The sequence below is a fragment of the Symphalangus syndactylus genome, chromosome 1, assembly GCF_028878055.3.
Source record: "Symphalangus syndactylus isolate Jambi chromosome 1, NHGRI_mSymSyn1-v2.1_pri, whole genome shotgun sequence".
Classification (NCBI taxonomy): domain Eukaryota; kingdom Metazoa; phylum Chordata; class Mammalia; order Primates; family Hylobatidae; genus Symphalangus; species Symphalangus syndactylus.
In genome coordinates this window covers 107,938,181-107,964,374 of record NC_072423.2, presented here as the reverse complement: position 1 = coordinate 107,964,374, position 26,194 = coordinate 107,938,181, and the positions used below count along the sequence as shown (strand labels likewise).

At 41.7% G+C, this 26,194-nt stretch overlaps 1 protein-coding gene across 10 annotated transcripts in view; it reads right to left on the bottom strand.

Annotated features, from left to right (window-relative positions):
- The window catches only part of SFMBT1 (Scm like with four mbt domains 1), a 151,262-nt gene that overhangs the window by 97,083 nt on the left and 27,985 nt on the right, over window positions 1–26,194 (bottom strand). For 4 of the 10 annotated variants that reach the window (XM_063645937.1, XM_063645944.1, XM_063645958.1 and 1 more), the window contains one exon: window positions 25,311–25,403. The exons of 5 other annotated variants lie outside the window; for them this stretch is intronic. The gene's annotated coding sequence lies outside the window, so the exon portion shown is untranslated. Of the gene's footprint in view, window positions 1–24,372; window positions 24,516–25,310; window positions 25,404–26,194 lie in introns of those variants that run through there. One more of the 10 variants, XM_063645934.1, reaches the window with a different exon arrangement.

Here is a 26,194-nt window from a genome sequence, read left to right as displayed (position 1 = left end):
CTGGCACAGACTAGCTGTTCTGCTATACTGTTTAAATGCCTGCTATATTGGCAGCAGTTACTTTATAAAACACATAATCTTTATGTGCTAGCAGTAAATTTCTATACTGCTATTTTTAAGGGATAATTCTAGGCTAATCAATTAGTATACCAACCTTCCCTATCCCCGACCCCATTCATTCACTTGGCCCTGACAATGCTAAGCATCTGCTACATGTAACTCCTAGCAGGAGGTACAACTATGTAGAAACACTACAAAGTTACTGTGACAGTATTTAAAACAGATGCACTGACAGCCAAAAAAAGGGGGAAAAAATCCCATACAAAAATTCTGAAAACAGTTAAGATACAAAAGAAAAACAATAACAGTAAAATAGCAAGAGCTCAATATAATTTATGTCAATTTTGTAACTTTTCTTATTTATACACAAGATCAAGGAAAGAACAGAAAAATCCTTTTATAACAATAAAACAGTATAAGAGACAGAAGCATCATAAGTCAAAGCTAAAAAAAAAGCAACCGATTATCATATACTTATTACAAAATAATACACTGGGAAAAGGTCAAAATTGTAATTGGCTCTTATAAAGCAGTAATTCAGGATATATACAGTCTATGACTATAAAGCACATCTTTATAATACGAGTAGAACACTTTCATACAGTTTCCAACAGAAGGGTTTATTCATAAGCCATTACTGCAGAGGAAAACAACAACAGACAAATCCTCAACCTGCTAATAAGTTCAAACTGTTTGCCAATTCAACTGGGAAATAATGCATTAGAAAAAATACCTACTTGTTAACAAAGTCATTTCATTTGTAACTAAAGAGATCACACACAACTGTGCCATCTGGTCACAAAACAGAAGATAAGGAGAAGTTTCTTTTTATAAAAGTATTCCAGCTAATAAATGATGAAGGAATGACAGAATCTCCATTAAATTACTGGATCTAGGTGTTGACCATCAATAACAGAGACACATCAATCACAAGAGACAACCTGAAACATTATGTGCCTCTTAATGGAAGAACACAACACCAACTATTGAACTATCTTTCAAAAAAAAAAAACCAAACTTGAATCTGGTTGAGCTTCTAAACACCATACAGAAGTTAGAGGAACATGTTTGGTTGTTTGTTTGGTTGTTTTTTAAGACAGGGTCTCACTCTGTGGCCCAGGCTGGAATGTAGTGGGGCCATCTTGGCTCACCGCAATCTCTGCCTCCTGGATTCAAGCAATTCTCCGGCCTCAGCCTCCCAAGTAGCTGGGATTACAGGTGTGCACGATCACACCCAGCTAATTTTTATATTTTTAGTAGAGATGGGGTTTCACTGTGTTGGCTGGGCTGGTCTCAAACTCCTGACCTCAGGTGATCTGCCCACCTTGGCTTCCCAAAGTGCTGGGATTACAGGCATGAGCCACCGTGCCCCACCCAGAGGAACATGTTAAACACCACAATGGTGAGCCAATCAGCAAAATCAAACTCTGGAAAACACCGTTAGACAAACTACCTGGTTTTATCAAACAAATTGGAAAGAAAAAAAGAGCAAGAAATTGAGAAGGACACTATAGGTTAAAAGAGATTTAAAATGAAATTTTAAAAACAATTTGAAAAAAATCTATTCATTGTATCATCAAGAAAAGAAAGAAAGGAAAGAAAAGAAAGAAAGAAAGAAAGAAAGAAAGAAAGAAAGAAAGAAAGAAAGAAAGAGAAAGAAAGAAAAAAAAGAAAAGGAAAAGAAAAGCCTGTACACTGAAACTGGAAAATACGGCTTAGTTAACTAAAAAAATACCTAAATAAATGGAGAGGCATACCATATTCACGGACTAAAAGATCCAAAGATGCCAAAGGTAATTCAATGGAAATGGAAAAAGGATAGTATTTTCAACAAATGGTACAGAAACAATTGGATATCCTCATGGACAAAAATGAACCTCAACCTTACCCCATACCATACATAAAAACTCAAAATGGACCATAAATCTAAATGTAAGAGCCAATATTTTTTAATATCCAGAAAAAGAAAACAGAAAATCTTTCTGAGCTTGGACTGGCAAAGAATTTTTATTTTTATTTTGAGGCAGGGTCTTGCTCTGTCGCCAAGTTTGGAATGCAATGGGCACGATCACTGCTCACTGCAGCCTTGACCTCCTGGGCTCAAACAATCCTCCCATTCTCAGCCTACTGAGTAGCTAGGACTACAGGCATATGCCACCATGCCTTGCTAACTTTATGTTTTGTAGAGAAGTGGTCGAAGTTGGTCTCACTATGCTGCCAGGTTGGTCTCAAACTCCTAAACTCAAGCGATCCTTCTGCCTCAGCCTCCCAAAGTGCTGGGATTACAAGTGTAAGCTACTGCACCCAGCCTGGCAAATAACTTTAAAACATGACACCGGAAAAAGCACAAACAATAAACTGGGACTGTATCAAAGTTTAAAACGTTTGCTCTTCAGGCCGGGTTCCACCCCCCAGCTCACGCCTATAATCCTAGCACTTTGGGAGGCTGAGGCGCGTGGATCACCTCAGGTCAGGAGTTCGAGACCAGCCTGGCCAATATGGCGAAACCCCGTCTCTACTAAAAATACAAAAATTAGCCAGGACAGTGGTATGTGCCTGTAGTCCCAGTTACTTAGGTGGCTGAGGCAGGAGAATCACTTGAACCTGGGAGGCGGAGGTTGCGGTGAGCTAAGATGGCCCCACTACACTCTAGCCAGGGTGACAGGGTGAGACTCCATCTCAAAAAAGAAAACAAAACTTTTGCTCTTCAAAGACATAATGATGAAAAAAGACAAGCCAGAGGCTTAAAAAGAAAATTTTTTGCAAAACATATACCTAATATGGATTTATATCAAAAAGCTCTTAAAAAAAAAGATCCTTTTTTTTTTTTTTTTTTTTTTTTTGAGACAGGGTCTCCTTCTGGTCACTGGGCTGCAGTGCAGTAGCACCATCTTGGCTCACTGCAGCCTCAACCTCCTGGGTTCAAGTGATCCTCCTGCCTCAGACCTGCCAAGTACCTGGGACTACAGGTGCACACCACCACACCCAGCTAATTTTTTTATTTTTTTAGTAGAGACAGAGTTTCACCTGTTACCCAGGCTGGTTCGAGTTCCTGAGCTCAAGCGATCTGCCCACCTCAGCCTCCCAAAGTGCTAGGATTACAGGCATGAGCCACCACACCTGGACAACAATCCAATTTTTCAATCAAAAGATTTGAATAGGTACTTCAGCAAAGAAAACATATGAATGGCAAATAAGCACATGAAAAGATAATTAGTCACTGGGAAAATACAAATTGAAACCACAATGAAGTATCATTACACACCAACTAAAATGGCTAAAAGACGGACAATAGGAAATTTAATAAGGATGGAGAAGTGAGTCCTCATACAATGCTGGTGCAAATGTAAAACTGGTACAGCCACTTTGAAAATGGTTTGGCAATTTCTTAAAAAGCTAAACACAGGCCAGGCACAGTGGCTCACGCCTGCAATCCCAGCACTTTGGGAGGCTGAGACAGGCGGATCATGAGGTCAGGAGATTGAGACCATCCTGGCTAAAACGGTGAAACCCTGTCTCTACTGAAAATACAAAAAATTAGCCGGGCGTAGTGGTGGGCGCCTGTAGTTCCAGCTACTCTGGAGGCTGAGGTAGGAGAATGGCGTCAACCTGGAAGGCGGAGACTGCAGCGAGCCGAGATCGCGCCACTGCACTCCAGCCTGGGCGACTGAGCAAGACTCAGTCTCAAAAAAAACAAAAACAAAAACAAAAAAAAAGCTAAACAAAGACTTATCATACAACCCAGCAATTCCACTCTTGAGGATCACCAAAAAGAAATGAAAACAGCCACACAAAGACTTTAACACAAGTGTTCACTGTTAAGAACTAGAAATAACCCAAATGTCCATCAACTAGTGAATGGATAAACAAAATGTTTTACCTATTTATACAACGGAATTATTCTCCCAGCACTTTGGGAGGCCGAAGCGGGCGGATCACGAGGTCAGGAGATCGAGACCATCCCGGCTAACACTGTGAAACCCTGTCTCTACTAAAAACACAAAAAGTTAGTCTGGTGTGGTGGTGGGCACCTGTAGTCCCAGCTACTCGGGAGGCTGAGGCAGGAGAATGGCGTGAACCCGGGAGGCAGAGCTTGTAGTGAGCCGAGATCATGCCACTGCACTCCAGCCTGGGCGACAGAGCGAGAGTCCATCTCAAAAAAAAAAAAAAGAAAAAAAAAAAGGAATTATTCTCAGCAATAAAAACAAACTACTGATACATGCAGTAACAAGGATAAATCTCAAAAACTTCATGCCATATGAAACATGCCAGACACAAAAGACTACATATTGGATGATTCTATTTATGTGAAATTTCTAGAAAAGGCAAAATTGTATAGAAAATACATCAGTGGTTTCCCAGAATCGGGATGCATTGTCTGTAAATGACCACATTTTGGGGGTGATGAAATGTTCTAAAACTAAATGGTGATGATGGTTGCATAACTCTATACAATTACTAAAATTCATCAAGCAGGTCACTTACAATATAAAACATGCTTCAATAAAACATTTTTTAAACAGAAGATATCAACACAACGTGTTGGTCATTTGGATCCTATAAACAATATTTTTTAAATTTATTTTTGTTATTGTAAAATACACATAAAACTTACCATTCTAATCACCTTAAATGTATAGTTCTGTGGCATTAAGGACATTCACAATGTTGTACAAGAAAATTTTTTAAATTACAGCATGTGTAACAATGGGAACTGAGCTCTGCATAAATTCTAGTGCTCATAAGAAAAAATGTAGATCAGGCCGGGCACGGTGGCTCATGCCTGTAATCCCAGCACTTTGGGAGGCCAAGGCGGGCGGATCACGAGGCTAACACGGAGAAACCCCGTCTCTACTAAACAATACAAAAAATTAGCCGGGCGTGGTGGCGGGCGCCCGTAGTCCCAGCTACTCCGGAGGCTGAGGCAGAAGAATGGCGTGAACCCAGGAGGTGAAGCTTGCAGTGAGCCGAGATCACGCCAACTGCACTCTAGCCTAGGCGACAGAGCGAGACTCCGTCTCAAAAAAGGAAAAGAAAGAAAAGAAAAAATGTAGATCAATAACATTATTTTGCTGACGCATTGGAGAAAGTAAAGGCTGGGTGCAGCTTCAAGCTGAGGGCCACCCACCATGCCCCCCCCATCGTGGTGGTTTCCCTAGGTGCTGAAGGGCCCAGCCATAGCTCTCGCTCTCGCAGGGTCCCTCCAGGGTCTCTGCTGTTTCCTACCTCGGGGTGGCTGCAGCCATGACTAAGAAAACGCCAGCGCCCACCCACCTGGGCCAAGGGACTGGTTCTGCTCATGCTACACTGGTTCTGCTCCTCGCCATCTCGGCGGTTCAGGAAGAACTCCAACGAGCTTGTGATCTCCTGGGCCCTGTGGGCGTATGAACAGGGGGCCAGCCCTGTCCCTCAACCCTGGGGAGCTGGTGCTGCCGGTCGACCTGACTGGCCCACAACGTCTTCAGCTACGACCGCAAGGGCCTGCAGGGTGACGGCTGTGCAGCGCTGCTCGCCTGGCTGTTGATGGCCTGGCACCCGCAGAGCTGTCCTGCCGGCCACCGACCACCATGGAGGGCGCATTCGGCTGGTGCGCGAGCTGGGTACTAAGCTGGCTCTACTGTGAGCCGCCCTCGGCCCCTCCATCTCCTCTTACCCCTCGTCCTCCATGCGTAAGCCGGGGACGCCCGAGGACATGCTCTTCGCCCAAGGCCTGCGCCGGCGTCTGCTGATCAAGGGCCCAGTACAAAGGCCGTCATGGAGATCCAGGCTTTCGCCAACGGCGGCCTGCTCTGGTGCCAGGGCCAGCCGGGCAGCACAAGGACCTCACGACTGGCTGCTGGGTCAAGGCGTTCCCGGGGTGAAGGTGGATAAGCAGACCACCAAGGGCTTCTGGAACCCTACGTGAAAGAGGCCAAGCACAGCCGTGGACACCGGCCTGCAGGCTGGAAAAGGAGCCGACGCTCCACCTCCTCTGACCAGGCCTGCGGGGAGGAGCCACCCACGCGCCACAGCAAGTCCTGGACCTGGCCCTGCATTCCAGGGTGGGGCAGGGAAGCTGGATTCTGGGAGAGCTGCTTCCAGACTGTGTTGGGGTAGTCAAGGAGCTCGGGACATCGCAGGGGAGGCAAAAAGCCTTGGCCAGTGCTCTTTTGGTGTATCCCTCCAGCTTCCAGAGGGGAAGCCACACCCTGATTCTATGTTCAAAGGCTCCAGAAGACAGGAGTTCGTGTCCTTGCCCCTAACCACTGCTGTGGGTGTCACTGGCCAAAGGTCATGAGGGGAGTGGGCCACATGAGTGGCCACTTGCCATGACTCCCTGAGGAGGGTGAGCCCCCACTCATCCTGTGCCATGTTATGTTTCCACCCAAGCAGCAGGGTGGGAGGCACAGTGAGTGCCCACCCCTCTGCCTGATGGGCCCCCCAAGCTCTACAGACCAAGCAAGGAGACCCCATGACCCATGGCATGAAAGCATCTTGAAGTTTTTACTTTTTTTTTAGAGACAGAGTCTCGCTCTGTCGCCCAGGCTGGAATGCAGTGGCACAATCTCTGCTCACTGCAACCTCCGCCTCCCGGGTTCAAGCAATTCTCCTGCCTCAGCCTCGTGAGTGGCTGGGACTGCAGGCATGTGCCACCACATTAGCCCTGCTAATTTTTTGTATTTTTAGTAGAGACGGGGTTTCACCGTGTTAGCCAGGATGGTCTCGATCTCCTGACGTCGTGATCCGCCCGCCCCAGCCTCCTAAAGTGCTGGGATTACAGGCGTGAGCCACCGCGCCCAGCCTACTCTTAAATTTTTTTAGGTTTTTATTTACTCACTGCTTTAAGCATACATGACACTTTGGTTTTATTCCTCCCTTTGTAATGTTTTTTCTCTTAAGCCACTTTTTTTTTTTTTTTTGCAATGGCTTCCTCTTTGAAAGCATTAAAAAAACAGTATTTGTTTATGTTTCAACAACAACAAAGAGACCTTAATGTTTGGCATGCTATAATATTTACCAATAAAACAAACTGATATTTGGAATTTTTTTAAGTTTTAAAAGTGTGGTTCACTGTATTGTGATCACACAATTACATTAGGAAAATGTCTTATTCTTAGAGATGTACACTAAAGTATTAAGAGTACTGAGTCATAATGTCTGCAACAGAGCCTCAAATGTTTCACAGGGGACTATATAAATACATATATATGCCTATATATACATATGTTACATATATACACATATATAAAAGACAGAGAGAAAGCAAACAGTGATTCTAGGTGAAAGACAAGTGAGAACTTAGCAAAAACGTAAATTAGTACAGGTTTGTTGGAAAGCAATGTGATGACATCTCAAAATTGGAAGAAATTTACAAAAACTAAAACATGCCTAATGCATGCTCTTTGACCCAACACTCCTTCCAGGAATTTATCTTTAAAAAACTCACACAAGACCACAAAGCAAGAAAGGGTATTAATTACAATATTTTTTAATGGTTTAATACTCAAATATCTACCAATAGGTGGTTGGGTAAATAAGTTATTGCAAATGCTTAAAATGAAAAAAATAATAAGAAAAAAAGAAAGGGGTGTGGGTACAGATGAAACCGCATTGGCTGTGAGTTTATTACAGAAGCAATCTTTGAATAGTGGATATTTGGATATTCATCTCACTGTTTAGTCTACTTTTATATATGTTTGACGTTCTCCCTAACAAGTCAAAACCAAAAAAGAACCACACAAAATTCCAAGGGCACAATTCTTTACAAGTGATCATCGACCCCCTTTCTTTCCCAAATTAATAATATCAACATGGGAGGGAAGGTTCTACACTACATAAAAAAGTACACATAAACATTAAAGTTCTTTCAGCCTGGGCAACATAGTGAGACCCTGTCTCTTAAAAAAAGATTTTCTTTTAGTTAGCTAGGTGTGGTGATTCACATCTGTAGTCCTAGCTACTAGAGAGACTGAGACAGAAGGACTGCTTGAGCCCAGGAGTTCAAGGCTGCAGTGAGCCATGATCGTGTGTCACTTTAGTTTGTGTGACACAGACTCCAACTCTTCAAACAAGAAAAAGTTCCATCACTCTTAATTGTTCTTACATCCTCAGATCATCCCTGAACAGAAGAGTTTTGCTTTCAAGCATCTTGAATCCAGTAGTAAGTAGATGGCAGCTCACATTTACTGTGCTCCCACCAGCAAGCAGGTCTTCATTTCTAATAGAGGAACCCCACTGCTCTAGCTAAGGAAAGAAACAAGTGCAGAAAAAGCCAGGCACGGTGGCCACGCATGTAAATTTTAGCACTTTAGAAGGCCAAAGCAGGAGGACCACTTGAGCCCAGGAGTTTGAGACCAGCCTGGACAACACACGGAAATGGGAGATCCCATCTCTACCAAAAAAAAAAATTGTAAAAAATTTGCCAGGCATGGTGGCTCATGACTGTGGTCCCAACTACCTGGGGAGGCTGAGGCTGGAGGATCACGTAAGCCCAGGAGGTCAAGGCTGCGGTGAGCACTGATCCTGCCACTGCATTCCAGCCTGGGCAACAGAGCAAGACCCAGTCTCAAACACACACACACACACACACACAAATGAAAGATTATTGCCTGTTTTAAACTTTGTTTTCTATGGAGTTGTTCAGATTTTCCTATTAAAAGTTCAAATATGTGTACTACATATTGTGCCATTTCTGAATTATAACAAAAGCAAGAGAGCTTAGAAATCACCCAGCCCAGTTGGGCGCAGTGGCTCACACCTGTAATCCCAGCACTTTGGGAGGCCAAGGCGGGCAGATCACAGGGTCAGGAGATTGAGCCCATCCTGGCTAACACGGTGAACCCCGTCTCTACTAAAAATACAAAAAATCAGCTGGGCGTGGTGGCGAGCACCTGTAGTCCCAGCTACTTGGGAGGCTGAGGCAGGAGAATGGCGTGAACCTAGGAGGCGAAGCTTGCAGTGAGCCGAGATCGCGCCACTGCACTCCAGCCTGGGCGACAGAGCGAGACTCCATCTCAAAAAAAAAAAAAAAAAAAAAGAAAGAAATCACCCAGCCCAGTATCTTGAATTAACAAATAAGCAAAACTATCCAGGCCCAAAGTTATTATTTCAAATTATAATAACTTCAGTATTCTGTAGTTAGGAGGTATTCTCTTTAGTCTAATTTGAATAAACTAAGTGCTCACTGAACACCTGCCGCAGCGAACTGTAATGAATAACGAGCAAAAATTGGAAGTCTGTCTTGAGGGTGCTAAACTCACAGTCCAAGGCCACTGACTACCATCCAAAACCCTACAGTCATTGGGCTCAAGAGCCCACAAACTCAACACCTGCTCAGCGCCAGCCTGCTTAAACTTGAAGCAGGAATTTTCACAACAGCCTCCTCTTTCTTTCAGCAAGTCATATGATATTCATTAACTTTCAAAGCAATGAGAAAATATAATGTAAGTTAAAATTAACCAAGACTGATAGTTATATGAAGATGTCTAGTTATTGGGTGTTTTTCCCCCCCTCTCTGGTCCTGGCTGAGGCAAGCAGATCACTTGAAGTCAGGAGTTTGAGGGTAAAACCCTGTCACTACTCAAAATATAAAAATTAGCCAGGTATGGTAGCACATGCTTGTAATCCCAGCTACCTGGGAGGCTGAGGCAGGAGGATCACTTGAACCCAGGAGGCAGAGGCTGCAGTGAGCTGAGATAGTGTCACTGCACTCCAGCCTGGGTGATAGAGTGGGACTCCATCTCAAAAAAAAAAGATGATGGTGTTTAAATTTTCATTCCAGAAACAGGGTTATTCTTTTTATACTCCAATTTCAAAAGAAAAACTCTCTTTATGTTCTGCATCAAGCTAATACCACAATTAAAACATATTCTTCACATGATAGAGAATTTAAAATAATGATGACACAACTAGATACTTGATAATATTAAGGAATTATTCATTTTACATGTGATAAAGGTATTATGGCTTAAAAAGTCATCATTTTAGAGATACTGAATTATTTATGAAGTGATATAATACTTGAGATTTGCTATAAAACAATGCAATGAGGGACGCAAAATTGTGAATGTGCATGAGAGCAAAGTATAGATAAAACAAGTGGGCCACGTGTTGACAATTGTGGGAACCAAGTAACATGATATTCTCTGTTTTTCCGTATGCTCAAATACCTCCATAATAAAAAGTAAGCCAAAAAATAAAATTATAGTAACAAATCAGCCTTCTCAGAGGGCATACCACAGAAGCAGTAGCATCATAATTAGTTGTTGTAAACACAGGTATTAAAGAGCACATAGTGACTGACAGCATTATATTCATGGATGCTACTACTTTGCTGAAGAAACTGCTGCATTTCAGTCAATACCACAGAAAGATCAAAAAAAAAAAAAAGAAACTGCTGCATTTCAGCAGCGTGAGAGGTGATTCCCATGACTAATATCCAAAATTACATGACATTACATCCAAAATACATTTTATATCTTAGAAATCTTTCTGAGAAATCAACAATACTTAACAAGTATGGAATGACTATAAGATTATCACCATTAGCTAGATATTTCCAATTCCTAACCATTCTTTTCCTCAACAACCTACTCCTTCAACAATGAGTGCTGAAGCTAGAATGGTAAGGGAGAAACAATGGTCACTGGAAACTCATCTTTTAAAGTTATAGATATGAGGTTTTAACTCAAAAAGAAGGAATTTCGTCAAGTATTAGATCATATTCAGTTACTGAAACAAATTCATATTTCCTCGTTTCATGTTCTCACGGCACAAAATACTTTACCTTCATGGTACTCAGGAGCATTTCCTTCCTTCCTTCTTCCCTTCCTTTCTCCCTCCCTCCCTCCCTCCCTCTTCCTCCTTCCCTCCTTCCCTTCTTTCTTTCTCTCTCTCTCTCTCTCCTCCTCTCTCTGTCTTTTAGATAGAGTCTCGCTCTGTAGCCAGGCTGGAGTGCAGTGGCGTGATCTCGGCTCACTGAAAGCTCCACCTCCTGGGTTCAAGCGATTCTCCTGCCTCAGCCTCCCAAGCAGCTGGAACTACAGGCACGTGCTACCACGCCCAGTTAATTTTTGAATTTTTAGTAGAGAAGGGGTTTCACCATGTTGGCCAGGATGGTCTTGATCTCTTGTGATCCCCCTGCCTTGGCCTCCCAGAGTGCTGGGATTACAGGTGTGAGCCACCGCGCCTGGCCATTCTTTCTTTTTTAAAGAAAGAATTGCATTTAATGACCTAGGTGGCTTTATTCTGATTTTCACTTTTAATTATGGTAGACAACCAAATGATAGAGCTCTGAAATTCTGAGACACAACTTCTTGTGTACAAAGAGAAATGCAGGGTTCTCCATCTTAAGCCCCTAAAGCCTTCAGGAGCCTTCATTCATGTGTGTAACGTGGGGCCTCCACCTTGATGCCAGCCAACACACACATGTGCTAAGCCGAAGCAGCCATCCCTGGAACCGGAAAGAATGAGAAGGGAACATGATTGTCTCAAGTTTGAGGCTTCCTTCTTGACAACAATATTCACAGTACAAAAGTGATTATCTTCTGCTGAGAGGAGACACAAATCAGATAAGCTGTAACTTTTCACAAAATGCACAATTAATATAAAGTTTAATAATTTTTTTTCTTCCAGTGTAAATTCAGTTTGTTTATTGCTTTGTAGTTTTGAAAAGTCAGGAGTTCTTTTTAAATTCTTGGGAGCTGGTCTGAATGTAGTCAGGTCACTTTTCTTATCAACAGCAAAAACTTATTCAAGATTACATAAAAATGGGAAATATAAACACATGTTACATACAGTCCGTACACTTTGAGAGCATGTTACGCCAGTTGGAAAAACCTAACAGCAACTTTACGATGGTAAATGATGACTACCAAATGCTCTGAATAGGCTGTACGAATGATGGGAGTAAAGTGAAGAGGGGGTTTAAGCCATGTGGTTTTTTTGTTTGTTTAAGAGACAGGATCTCACTCTGTCACCTAGGCCAAAGTGCAGTGGTACAATCATAGCTCACTACAGCCTTAAACTCCTGGGCCCAAATGATCCTCCTACCTTATCCTGCCATACAGTAGCTAGGACTACAGGTGCATGCCAGCACATCCTGCTAATTGTTTTTGTAGAAACAGGATTGGGTCTCACTGTGTTGCCCAGGCTGGTCTCAAACTCCTGGCCTCAAATGATCCTCCCACCTTGGCCTTCCAAAGTGTTGGGATTACAGGCAGGAGCCACAGCGCCCTGCTGGGATTTAATTTTGAAAAACAGAGAAGAGGAAGAGAATTCTAGGCAGGAGGATAAAAGCAAAAACTAGAGATGACAACACACAATATGTGTTTCAGGCACAGTGACTAGACCAATTTGGCTGGGGTATTTTTTCTCCTTTGTGTCATCTTTATTTTTCTACCTGGGATGTAAACGATGTGAACATGGGTCAGAAAAATCAGCTGCATAGAAACAACTCAGCCAATTGTAAGACAGAGAGAGGGTGGACATGCTTGAAGGGGCAGTAGCAATTCCAGACCAGCCTTCGGAAAGAGTTTGTGGTCCAAGCCGGCAACCAGAAGGGCACTCTGGGTGGGGCAGGCAGGACCATGCAGTGCAGGTTCTTGGGAGGAGGGATGAGGAGGAGCAGTCACAGCAGATGCTGTGGCTGAGCTCCAACAAGTTTATTGGACTCTGCCTTCAAACTGCTGCCTGAAAAAGTTGATTAGCCCATTGGCAGAAGCATAGTGAGAGGTCACTTCAAGGCAAGTAACAAAAGACTGGAAAGCTAGGTTGGAGTTAGCCTGGAGGCCTTATATATCAAGAGTTTGAACTTCAGACTGAAGGCTTCTGAATGGGATTAAAATGACAGGAAAGTAAGCAGCAGTGCACATATAGAGAGATCAGAGACTGATGATGTTCAGGATGGAGTGGGGAGGAAGAGCCTGGAGGTTAGTTCTGAGGGGATGTTTACTCTAGCAATCATGAAAAGAGTCCAGGCCCGGCGCGGTGGCTCACACCTGTAATCCCAGCACTTTGGGAGGCCAAGGTGGGCAGATCACCAGGTCAGGAGTTCAAGACCAGCCTGACCAACATGGTGAAATCCCGTCTCTACTAAAAATACAAAAATTAGCCAGGCGTGTTGGCACATGCCTGTAACCCTAGCTACTCAGGAGGCTGAAGCAGGAAAATCGCTTGAACCCGGGAGGCAGAGGTTGTAGTGAGCCGAGATCCTGCCACTGCACTCCAGCCTGGGCGACAGAGCAAAACTCCACCTCAAAAAAAAAAAAAAAAGTATACAGGAGGATGTGTGTAGATTATATCCAAATATTACATCATTTTATATAAGGGTCTTGAGCATCTATGAATTTTGCATATGGAGGGGTCCTGGAACCAATCCCCTGCAAACACCAAGGGAAGACTGTACTTCATTTATGTAACCTTCCACAGTTTACAAAGGACTTTTGCTTACATAATCTCATTTTACCTTCAGAACAATTTGTAAAGTAGAACATTTGCTATATTTCACAAGTGAGGAATTGCTGCTCCGGGCAGTTCCTTTTATGACCACCATTCCATGTTTCATTTTATGGCTCTGTCTCTTAACCAGTAGACTGTAAGCTCCATGTGGGTATGCAAGGACCACACTGAATTTTGTTTGGCTTTGTAGCCCTGGCTGCCTCATGAAGAGCCATGGTCCCTGATCCCAGTAGACACATGCTCACTAAGTATGTGACAGATGGGTGAGGAGCACATCCCCTCTCCCACTCTTGTTTCAATGATACTGAAATGCTTTATCAATCAAAAGTGTTTGGGGGCTTTTTGTGTTTGTTTTAAATTATTGTTCTGACAATTAAAAGGCTTTGACAATTTTAATACCCCTACTTAGCACTTCCTAAACAAGACCTCTTTTCCCCTGCTAGGTAGGAAAAAGGAAAAATACACAGAAAAGGAATATCAGGCTGCCTGCCACCTTCACAGTTGTATCAAAAAGTCACTCTAAGTGATATATTAGACTAACGACCAAAAAAAGTCAATATTTGCTAATTATTTTTTCAAATATCTTCTATTTCTTTGCAGAATGGAATGTATGCTGAAACAAATAACCACACATATGAGTACGTACAGTGCCAGAGTTGAGAAATTCTGGCCTAGAACACTTGTGCCAGAAAACAAGAAAATGATCCAAGAATAATGGAGACATGTCAAAAGGGCAAAGCAGCAGCTTGAAGGGCCTCCCACTGGCCAAATCTGAGACAATTTAAGCATCAATACAAACAATAAAAGATTATAGCTCTAAAAAACATGAGTTCATATTATATAATAAATCAATAAATTGAAAATATGATGAAGAATGAGACAGTTAACATAATTTGGAAGTACTTATCCATAAAATATCCACTATAAATGGAAGAATAATTCAGCAGTGGAAAAATGCAAAAAATTGAAATTGTATGTCACCTATTAGGAGGCAATGAGACATAGCATCATTTCTGCCATATTCCTGCCAAAGATATGCAACCTGAGTTTAATCATGAGAAAACATCAGACAAACCCAAATTGAAGGACAGGCTACAAAATAACTGGCTTATAATTTCCAACTCATCAAGACCATGAAAATCAAAAGAAGGCTGAGAAAGACTCGGCAACTAAAAGCAAAGCATGTGAATCTGAACTGAATCCTTTTGCTTGTCCCAAAAAAAAAAAAGGGCGGTGGGGAAAGGAGTTGGAAGGTCTTTATTGGGACTAGGACTATTGGTCAAAGTTGAATGGGGAATGGGGGGGTCTGAGGAGTATTTGATGGTAATATAATGTATCAATGTTAATTTCCTGCTTTTGTTATGTTGTACTTATGTAGAAGAATGTCCTTACCATTGGAAACATACACACACTAGGGTAATTCCAGAGTGATGAAGCATCAGGCGGACAACTTATTGCCAAAGGTTCTGGAGAAGAAAACACAAGTTTTCTCTACTGTACTTGTAACTTTTCTGTTTTGGGCTGTTTCAAAAGTTTTCAAAAACATTTTAAATGATTAGTATCTCTCCAAAACGAAAGTAATGGATACAATCTTAATACATACACACACATTCTTTCCAACAAGAATGTTCTCTTTGTAAAAGTACTAAATAAGTCTTCCATTTGGTCACTAGGGAAGTAGTATAAAATAGTGTTGCATAACAAAAAAGAAAAACCAGGCTTTACATATAGTAACATTGACTTCAAACTCCAGTTCATCACAAACAAATTTCATGACCCTAGGTAGATCTTTTTTTTTTTTTTGAGACAGAGTCTCGCTCTGTCGCCCAGGCTGGAGTGCAGTGGCGGGATCTAGGCTCACCGCAAGCTCCACCTCCCGGGTTTACTTACACCATTCTCCTGCCTCAGCCTCCTGAGTAGCTGGGACTACAGGCGCCTGCCACCACGACTGGCTAATTTTTTGTATTTTTAGTAGAGACGGGGTTTCACTGTGTTAGCCAGGATGGTCTCCATCTCCTGACCTCATGATCTGCCCACCTCGGCCTCCCAAAGTGCTGGGATTACAGGCGTGAGCCACCATGCCGGACCGGAAGATTTTGTTTACCCTTCCGGGTCTTGATATCCTACTCTGTAAAGTGAGAATACCAGCCAGGCATGGTGGCTCACGCCTGTAATCCCAACTACTCGGAAGGCTTGAGGTAGGAGGATCACTTAAGCCCAGGAGTTGGAGATCAATCTGGGCAACATAGCAAGACCCTGTGTCTATAAAAATGAAGAAAATGAAAAAAGAAAAAACAGGAAGTGAGAATACCACTTTTGGCTGGGCATAGTGGCTTATGCCTGTAATCCTGGCATTTTGGGAGGCCGAGGTGGGCAGATCACTTGAGGTCAGAGTTCAAGACCAGCCAGGCCAACATGGTAAAACCCCGTCTCTACTAAAAATACAAAAATTAGCCTGGTGCATGGTGACACATGCCTGTAATCCCAGCTACTCGGGAGGCTGAGGCAGGAGAATCGCTTGAACCCGGGAGGCAGAGATTGCAGTGAGCCGAGATCACGCCACTGCACTCCAGAGACTCCATCTCAAAAAAAAAAAAAAGAATCCCGCATTTTGAACAACAAAAGTTGTTAATCTGCTGAGAATACAGGAGAATACAAGGGTGGGAGGAAATCTGGTGCTAGGTAATATAATCCCTCACTCTTTCAGTAAGTTTGGTTTTTAAACAGATGAATCACTTATTCATTCAACAAATATTTACAGTTGACCCTTGAACAACACAAGCATCAGGATTACCAACTGCCCTCGCAGGAAAAAATCTGCATATAACTTTTGACTCCCCAAAACTTTGCTAATAGCCTACAGCTGACCAGAAGCCTTACTGATAACATAAACTGTGGATTAGCATGTTTTGCATATGTATTATACACTGTATTCTTACAATAAAATAAGCTAGAGAAAAGAAAATATTAGAAAAATTATAAGGAAGAGAAAATATATTTACTATTCACTAAGTGGAATGGATTATCATAAAGGTTTTCATCCTCATGGTCTTCACACTGAGTAGGCTGAGAAGGAAGAGGATGGGTTGTCTTGCTGTCTCAGGGGTGGCAGAGGCAGAAGAAAATCCACATAAAGTGGACCCATGTGATTTGACCTGTGCTGTTCAAGGTCAAATATATTTGGTTTCTATACTATGCTCTACTATGTAGCAGCTACAGAGATTTAAAACATGATCTCTTTGCCTCAAGCCAATAGGAAACAAGCTAAAAGCAAGCAATCATAATGAAAAGGAAGGATGTTTTAAGTAGTAAAGGAGAAAGAAAAAGGAAACTCAAATGGATTCTCTCATTCTCAACAAACAAGCAAGTGAAACTTCTTTGGGTAAAGAAAGAACAACCAGAAAGCTATTCTGACTCTTCAATGCTCCTACTGCAAGGAGTGCAAGGGGGTGTGGTGCAGGAAGCCTGAGCTACCTATCCCAGGGAAGGACAAAGAGAGACAAAGGCATCGAGAGAGCAACTGGGCAGTGACCGAACATGGCTGCCAGGCCAGGGGAAAGTAGCACGTGGGTCCTGACTGAACCCTCTGTGGGGCTGGTAAGCCCTTTCTAGTCCAGAGATGCTTTTGGGAGGAGGAGGTGAGTGGCAGAAAGAAAATTATACAAGAAATTTTCTTAATGTTCTTTACACAATATAGACGGGGAAAATGCACAAGGAGGTAATTGTGGAGCCATGTTTCAAAGTGAGATGACATTCACTTAATTTGTACAACCAAAATACACTGTGTTTTTCTGTAATGATATGTTATTTATAGCCTAGTACTTGTTTTACAGTAGCTGACTGAGAAAGTGACAAACATCTCTGTATATATAGAACTTAACTTATAACACATGCTTAAATAAGGTAATTTGCCCAAACCTTCTCCATTGAATTTTAATTCCACAATATATGTTATATCACATCAACAAAATGACACCAGATAAAAAAGACCACTAAGCTCAGAAACATCTATTTGGTATCTGTATCTTCAGAACTGTCTTCCAGTCAGTATTTACCAACACAGTTAAAAACCAGCATATTTACAATGCTTCTTTACCAGCCTGCTAGCAACTTGTCTCCATCTACTACTGAGCACCTCCTTTGTTCTTGGTACTTCCCAGGGGATGATGGGGGAGCCCAATAAGAAGCTCAGTCTTGCCCTAAAGGATTTTACAGTTACAGACAGAATCACTAGGGAAATTTCTGAAATGCAAGGCTTTTCAAAATTAGCTGCCAAAAAAGGGAGAGTTAACTGTGGGTCAAAATAGCTGCAAACAGCTTTACCAAAAGAAAGGCATAAATTTCATCTTCAAGGACAGACAGAATCTTGGAAAGGTAGAGGAAAGGGTGGAAGGCATTCCCAGCAGGCCAAGCAGCACGCAAAGGGTACCAAGGCGGGCATCAGGCTGGCACCAGGTCAGCAAGGGGCAGGGTGGAAAGTATGCTCGTGTGTAAGGTGGCAGGAGGGATCAATCTGCTGGCATAGATAACAAGGCTCCACAGAAGAGTACATATAATACATAGAAGTTCTATAGTACACAAATAGCACCAAACAGGAAAGACTTGAGGAGTGCTACAACTTATAGCTGCCAAGTGACATATACTCAGTTAAAGGGCAGTTAGGACCAGCGGCGGACCAGCAGGAAGGTGGTGGACTAGCCCAGAGATCAAAAGCTGTGGGCTTAAAGCAGAGAAGCGGCCATCAGAATGGTGTCAAAGGATTGAGCCTAAGAGACATTTCAAAGTAGGAAATGACAGAAAAATCAAAGATGACTCCAAATTCTAGCATGTGAAAAGGAAAATAAATACTGGTGCCACTGAAAATACTGGGATAGTAGTTAAGAAGAACTGAGGTTTGGGAGTGAGGGAAGTGTAAAAGACTGGTGTGTTCACCATGACTAGTGAACTCTGGGGTAATGAGAGTGGCCACCCAGGTGAAGAAGTCCTGGAATCAGCTACAAACCAGGCTGTTGTCAGATGACAAAGTATAAGAAAGGTTGGATTGTAGGTTTACAGGTCAACCGGCATGCTGAAGGTAACTACTAATCAGAAAATCTCAAGGAGAAATGAACAGAGAATGAAGGAGAGACCACAAAAAAGGAGAGAAAGGAACTAACACTTTTTAAGTATCTATGTGCCAGCCACTACATGAGCCACTTTGTATAAATTAAATACAGAAAAAATTGAGAGGTAGGAAACCTAGAAAGTTTCCTCTCACAAAGAGGAGTGCACCAATGACAAAGCCAAACATGAAAGGAAATTCAAGAGAATAAAGGCTGAGAAAAGAAAGGACACTGGCCTTGCCACTACAAAGGTCACTGGCACCCTCTGGGAGAGATTTCCAGTTGTGTGGTGGAAGCCGAGGCTACGATGTGGGTGGCTGAGAAGAGAAAGACAGACACAAACTGAAGGCAGTGAATAAGAAGTAGGCATTTAAGTCACTGGGCAGCAAATGGACAAGATTCAGTGGCTGCTAAAAAGGACAGAAGTGCCTTGCAGTGAGTGCTCTTAATCCTTTGCTTATTTTAGTAATAGGAAAACACTGACCAACAAACCCAAAAGTCAAAGGTTAGGGCCTACATATCATATGATTCAAGGTAATGCAATTACGGGAAAATGGAAGACACACTTTAGTTTTTGCAGGCTAAATTTCCATCACCAACAAATCTAGTTCAGCTATAAATATAACAAATTAACATATACTGATTGGAGCATATTTCACCTGCTTTATAGTTGAAAAGCTAACATCTCTCAAAACTCAATGCTAAAGAGACTAATAACAAAAATACAAAAAAAGCCATAAAAAATTATAAATATTTTATACTACCTTTCCCAAACCATAAACCATATTTTGAAAAATAAAGCATCTAAAAGACCAATCACAATCATCTGAAAATCTGCTTTAGGAATTGTGGAGCTACTGGATTTGATTATAATGTTGGCAAAAACACTTGCTGCTTCAATGGAAAATATTTTCATCAATATTTCCAATGATGGGCCCTAAGTTGAGATACTACAATTCATTCATGAAACTTGCTAAGTTATAATTTATGCACTAGTTTCTACTCAAAATGGTAAGGGTAATCATTCTTCAATCTTTCACCTAAAGAGTAAACTTTTTTAAGTGGACAACAGGGAACAAGTAAACTTAGAATTGGCAAAAGAATATTACATCTTGAGTATAACTCATAGTGGTATTGTATGGCTAAGTTGTCCAAAACAGACCAGAGGTGAGTTTTCTGCTAAATTCACTTTTCTATCCACTGCTAGCTGGAATCAACTTTTTTCACATTCTAGAAAATGATTATATTACTATATTTGCTCTTGCCAAAATGCTCTCGCCATTTTGTTACTATTAGATAATAATCCATTAATAGTAAATTTAATTACTTCAAGAGGGAACACAGTTTATTTATAAAGAATCTTTTTTTTTTTTTGAGACGGAGTCTGGCTCTGTCACCCAGGCTGGAGTGCAATGGCGCAATCTCAGCTCACTGCAACCTCCGCCTCCTGGGTTCAAGCGATTCTCCTGTCTCAGCCTCCTAAGTAGCTGGGATTATAGGCGCCCACCACCACACCCAGCTAATTTTTGTATTTTTAGTAGAGATGGGGTTTCACCATGTTGGTCAGGCTGGTCTCAATCTCCTGATCCCAGGTGATCTGCCCATCTCAGCCTCCCAAAGTGCTGGGATTATAGGCGTGAGCCACTGCTCCCGGCCAAGAATCATTTTATTTAAATAAACTGCCTTGCAGTCAGGGAGGAAGAGAGCTGACACTTAGTGCTTACTGCACTAGGCACCATGTCATATGATACCTCTTCCATCCCACCACCATTTGAAATATTCCCATTTTAAAGGTCAGGAAATAGAGACTCAAAGAAGTTATTTAACTTGTCCGGTATCACACAACTAGTAAATGACAGCCAAATCCATAACCTAAGTTATTTTGCCAACACACTGAGCTGCCTGCCACTCAAAAATAAAATCTTTACACGTAAGGCTTTTTCCAAAACGGATTTCCTCATCTTCTATCATTTCTTCTTAGGCATTTCACTGAATGTCCTAAAGCCTCAATTCAGGAAAGAATTGAGATCACTTCTTAGAAAGTTTTTAGGCCAGGCGCAGCAGCTCATGTCTGTAATGCCAGCACTTTGGGAGGCTGAGGCAGGAGAATCGCTTGAGCCCAGGAGGTCAAGTTCGCAGTGAGTCGTGATCACACCACTGCACTCCAGCCTGGGTGACAGAGTGAGAGACCCTGTATTAAAAAAAAAAAAAAAATAGTTTTTAGAACCACCACCCAATAAATCAACTGACAACAAGAAACCTATCTGAGAGCTTTTACTGATAACAGATCTTCATAAAAAGCTCTGGAGACCAACAGTATATCTAGTCTACCTTATAAACTGTACAACTATTTTTACAGTATTATTTATTTTTGCAACACAAAATCAGGTGTCACAGTCCCTGACAGGGGTGAGTCTTAGGCTCTCTTGGGACTAGACTCTAAAGGACAGGCCCTCAGTGTGTGATGGAGTGAGTGAATGAATACAGACACAGCCAGCATAAATGTTAATACAGCAGAGAGAAATTATGAATCTGGAGGACCCCCAAAATGAAAGTATAAAGCAACCTCCCTCAACAAATGTCATTTAAAAAGCCAGAATCATGTTTGAGTTATATAAAAAGTAACAGGACCAGGAGCAGTGGCTCACGCCTGTAATCCCAGCACTTTGGGAGGCTGGCACAGGCAGATCGCTTGAGCTCAGGAGTGGGAGGCCAGCCCGGTCAACACGGTGAAACCTCATCTCTACAAAACTTAGCTGGGCATGGTGGTGTACGCCTGTAGTCACAGCTACTGAGGAGGCTGAGTGGAAGGATCATTTGAACCCAAGAGGCAGAGGTTGCAGTGAGCCAAGATCATGCCACTGCACTCCAGCCTGGGTGACAGGTGAGAGAGACCCTGTCCCAAGAAAAAAAAAAAAAAAAAAACTCACTGTATTTTAATTTGCAATACCCCAATTAAAGCTACAAGAATGGTTATCATAAAAAAAAAAAAAGAGAGAATAACAAGTGCTGTCAAGGATGTGGAGAAACCAGAAAGTAAAATGGTATAGGCAATTTGAAAAAACAGTGTGGCAATTCTTCAGAAAGTTAAACATAAGAGTTACCATAGACCCAGCAATTCCACTCCTAGGTATACACCCAAGAGAAATGAAAACAAATGTTCACACAAAAACTTGTATAGCAATGTTCACAGCAGCATTACTGACAACAGCCAAAATGTACAAACAACCCAAATGTTCATCAACTGATGAGCAGATAAATAAGATGTGACACAGCCATACAGCAGACTATTATCTGGTAATAAAAACAAATGAAATACTGATACACACACAATATGGATGAACTTCAAAAACTTTATGCTAAATTAACACCAGGCCCAAAAGACCACATATTATATGATATCATTTACACAAAATGTCCACCACATGCAACTCTAGAGAGACAGAAAATAAACTAGTGGTTGCCTTAGGCTGAAAAAGCAGGGAAAGCGCATAACTGCTAATGGGTACAAGGTTTCTTTTCTGGAATAATGAAAATGTTCTAAAATTAGATTATCATGATGGTTACACCACCCTGTAAATATACTGAAAACCAATGAATTGTATACTTTAAGTAGGTGATTTTCCTCTTATTTTTTAAATAAAACTATTTTTAAAATAAGAAAAAGCTTACAATTGTTTGCTTCTCATTTTTCTTCTTCACACAGCAAGGCATGCAGTAGGGAAGACTTATTTCATCAAGAACAACATACTATGGTTTTTCTTTGATTTAGAATACTGTCTTTCTAGCACCCTACTTTTAGCAGTAAAAGAAAAGAAAGTTAAGAATTTCTAACATTTAGAAAATAATCATTAATAAATTTAAGGACGAAGTAAAAAAAAAAATAGAACTTTAAGCTTATACCTCTAACTCCAAAGCAGGAGGAATTTGTTTGGTCCAGCTCAGCACACCAGACACTACCACACCCTCTGAGCTCTAATAACACTTACCATCATAGCCTTGATCATGGATCATGGTGCGAACCTCCAGAGATTGCCTCAAGCCAAAGACATGTCAATCTAGCTGAGGTCAGGGTGAACATATACCCAACTTTCAAAGCATACAATCAATGTCCAACCTTCCCAATATGGTTGTATCAACACATATACCACAAGCGTGAATAACAGCTCCAGTGGCTCTACGTACTCAGTGACAGTGGGTTTTAAAATTCCTGCAAATCTAGTGAGTGTGTAATGATATATCCCTGTGTTTTAATTTGCATCCCCCAATTAAAGTGAGACAATGCCTTTTCTTATGTTTACTGACCACTGGATTCCCTCTTTTGAGAAGTGCCTTCTCAAGTCATTTTCCTACTGGGCTGTCTTCCTTATTTATTGATTTGAAGGAATTCCTCACATATTCTGACAGTTCTATGTGATTATTTATTCTCCCATTCTGTGGCTCATTTTTTTCACTCTATGTCGTCTGTTGATAATGGTTTTAATTTTAATGTAGTCATATTTATCAACCCTTTCCTTTACAGTTAGTGCTTTTTGCCTCTTGTTTTAAGAAATTCTTCCCCATTCTGAAGCCACAAAGATCTTCTCTTATATTTTTGCCTTTCACATTGGAAATTTCTATTTTGATTCATATTGGAAAGATCCAATTTCCTTTTTATTTTTCCCATCTGTAAAACTGATTATTGTTAACTAGATTTGTCTCCAGTGTCTAGACTTATATAACCACTAAGAAAAACAGGAACGAATGAGATCCTCCTTTTGCTGAGGATCTACTATGCTACTATGCTGAGTACTTTATATACAGTATACAAATATACAGTAATTCTGCAAAGTACATTATTACTAGTCCCATCTTAAAGAAAATGAAACCAAGACGAAGAAACACACCCAAGCTGTTAGAAGATAAAGATGGGATCCATGCCCGTCTAATCTAGTGCCCATAATATTTCTGCACACCATACTACTTTAGGTAAGAATGTGATCTCTGGATAAAAGAGGAAATATTTCCATTTTGAGGATGTTGCAGTCACTTTACTCTCCACGTCCACTAGTATAGTGACACTTATTTTTATTTAGCAGTTCTTTTACTAATTCACTCGACAGATATTTCTTGAGTTCCTATTACCTGCCAGGTACTATTCCAGGATCCAGGGATGAAATAGTGAGCAAAACAAAATCCCTACCCTCTTGGGGGTTTATAGTCTAATCAGATCAGAAGTGTAGTCTCCCATGTCTATTCTACATTAAGTCTTACACAGTTAATAAAGGAAACTTTCCTCCAACAGCAGAGTGACAGGACTGCAACATGAAGCACTCTCATGGAGCAAGAAGGAACTTAAAGAGCAACTTGGAGAAATACCAGTACTCATATGAAACAACGCCCATGAAATAAAGCATCCCATGCCTCTTCCCTTCTCCTGCAGCTTATACTTTCACTCTTCAAAAAAAGCAATAAAAAACCTTAACAAAATGAGCATGACTTCTTGTAAACATCTATATACACCTAGTGCTGTTTCTAAACTCTTTTCCTTCTCTATTTAAAAAAGATGCTTTTCAGTGTGTGGCAAGTAATAATAAACTGCTTTTTCATTTCTTTAATACCAACTGAAGTCTACGCATACTTAGAAAATTGAAGAATAGGCTGGGTGTGGTGGCTCACGCCTGTAATCCCAGCACTTTGAGAAGCCGAGGCAGGTGGATCACGAGGTCAGGAGATCGAGACCATCCTGGCTAACACGGTGAAACCCTGTCTCTACTAAAAATACAAAAATTACCTGGACATGGTGGTACAGGCTTGTAGTCCCAGCTACTTGGGAGGTTGAAGCAGGAGAATCGCTTGAACCAGGGGAGGTGGAGGTTGTAGTGAGCTGAGATCGCATCACTGCACTACAGCCTAGGTGACAGAGTGAGACTCCGTCTCAAAAAAAAAAAAAAAAAAAAAAAGAAAATTGAAGAATGCAAGAAGCAGGCAAGAAAAAAAGTTAGTTCTGCAGTACAATATGAAGGCCAAGAACTTCCTTTATTTTCCCACCACCTGACTGGATCTGTTTTCATCCTTCAGAGAAAGGAAAATCCTTTCCCTGAAGCTCAAGACACCACCCTGTTCCCATATTTACTCTGTAACCTAGAACCTTCAGTTAGACCTCATGTTCTACACGCATATCTACCATAACAGTCCCATAAGATTAGCACACAAACAGGCTCTCATGTTGCTATCTCAATAGTAAAAGAAAACCCCTTTGTGCCCTCCAAGCACTTCTCCATTTCTCTGCTTCCTCCTCACAGCAAGCTGTCTCATCTCAGAGGCTTGCCTTCATATGGCATATTTCCTCATTTCCTCCCCAGTCTGGCTACAGCCTCACCTAACTCACTGGTACTGCTCCTGTCCAGGTCATCAATGACCTTCCAATTGCTAAATCCAATGGTTTGCTCTCTTATCTTACCAGATCCCCTCCATTCTACACAGTAAACTGCCACTTCTCAGAGGATTTTCTTCTCTCAGGTACTGTGACACTACTCTCCTGGTTTTCCTTCTTCCTCTTTAGCCAATCCTGTCCCCTTTGCTGCCTCCTCCAGAATCACAAGCTCTAAAGCTTGGAATTCCTTGGGGTTTGGTGCTGTGTTCTCTTCTTTTTTTCCCATCCACACTGGAATTCTCTTCCTAGGTGATGTCATGCAAACTCATGGCTATAAATATTATCAACACTCATACCTGTAATCCCAGCACTTTGGGAGGCTGAGGTGGAAGGATTGCTTGAGCCCAGGAGCTTGGGACCAGCCTGGACAACATAGTGAGACTTCGTTTCTACAAAAAAAAATTTTTTTAATTAACTGGATGTGGTGGCCTGTATCTGTAGTCCCAGCTACTCGGGGGGCTGAGGTGGGAGGATCATGTGAGTCCAGGAGGTCAAGAGGGCTGCAGTGAGCTATGATTCTATCACTGCACTCCAGCCTGGGCAACAGAGAAAGACCTTGTCTCAAAAAACAAACAAAAAAAAGCACACGCACGTGCACGTGTGTGTGAAATCAATGACTAGGAGGACTCAGTCACTGGTGTGTGTGTGGTGGGGGGGAGGTGTGTGTGTATGTGTGAAATCAATGATTAGGACTCACTTACTGAGCTCCAGACTCACATATCCAACTACTCATTTGGAATTTCCATTTTAATGTTACATGGGCAACCAAAACTTTTTCCTTCTCAACCCAACTCTCCCCAGGTTTCCCCATCTCAATACTGCAGGACCAACCTAGTCAAAAACTTAGAAACCACTGTTGATGGCTTCCTCATCCTCACCCTGTCCATGAGCAAGTCCTATTGAGTCTAGTCACCATAAATTTTGAAATCGAACACTTCTCTCCATTTTTCACTGTCATCATCCTAGTCCATGCCACCTAGACTATTGCAGCGGCCTCCAAACTGTCTCCCTTTCCGCATTTGGAAGTCCATTCTCCATAAAGCATACAGGCATTTTTTAAAACACAAAGCAAATCATGACACAATCCTACTTAAAACCTTTCAGTAACTGCTTAAGTAGTAAAATCAAAACTCCTTACTGGGATATACGAGGCCCTGCAAGATCTGGTGTCCCCAGCTTC